This window comes from Chroicocephalus ridibundus, unplaced genomic scaffold (genome assembly GCF_963924245.1).
Source record: "Chroicocephalus ridibundus unplaced genomic scaffold, bChrRid1.1 SCAFFOLD_161, whole genome shotgun sequence".
NCBI classification, from domain to species: domain Eukaryota; kingdom Metazoa; phylum Chordata; class Aves; order Charadriiformes; family Laridae; genus Chroicocephalus; species Chroicocephalus ridibundus.
This window is the reverse complement of record NW_026961317.1, coordinates 140,001-140,334: the sequence shown is the minus strand read 5'-3', so window position 1 is coordinate 140,334 and position 334 is coordinate 140,001. Positions and strand designations below refer to the sequence as shown.

Genomic DNA, 334 nt, shown 5'->3' with positions numbered 1-334 from the left:
TTTCCTCCCTTTTTGTGGCCCTCCTTGGGCGTTGCTCGTACGGTCAGTCGAGGCGAGGCCCCTCCGTCTCGCCCCCGTCGCGCCGCTGCTCCGCCGTTCTTTCCCCTCCCGCCCCGCGCGGGGATGTGAGGGGAGGAAGGGGGGGCCGGCCGGCGGGGCAGGCGGTTGGGCCGTCCTCCGAGAGGGGCCGCTCCTGGCGAGCGTTCCCGGCCCTCCCGCGCGCGCGGGGCGGTGCCGAAAGACGAGACAACTCTTAGCGGTGGATCACTCGGCTCGTGCGTCGATGAAGAACGCAGCTAGCTGCGAGAATTAATGTGAATTGCAGGACACATTG

The 334-nt window shown here is 68.6% G+C and overlaps 1 non-coding gene across 1 annotated transcript in view; it reads left to right on the top strand.

The window, feature by feature from the left end:
- Positions 1-248: 248 nt before the first annotated feature.
- Positions 249-334, top strand: part of LOC134509262 (5.8S ribosomal RNA) — a 153-nt gene continuing 67 nt past the window's right edge. Inside the window, exon 1 of the ribosomal RNA XR_010069271.1 lies at positions 249-334. This exon is cut by the window's right edge and continues 67 nt beyond it. This is a non-coding gene — a ribosomal RNA (5.8S ribosomal RNA).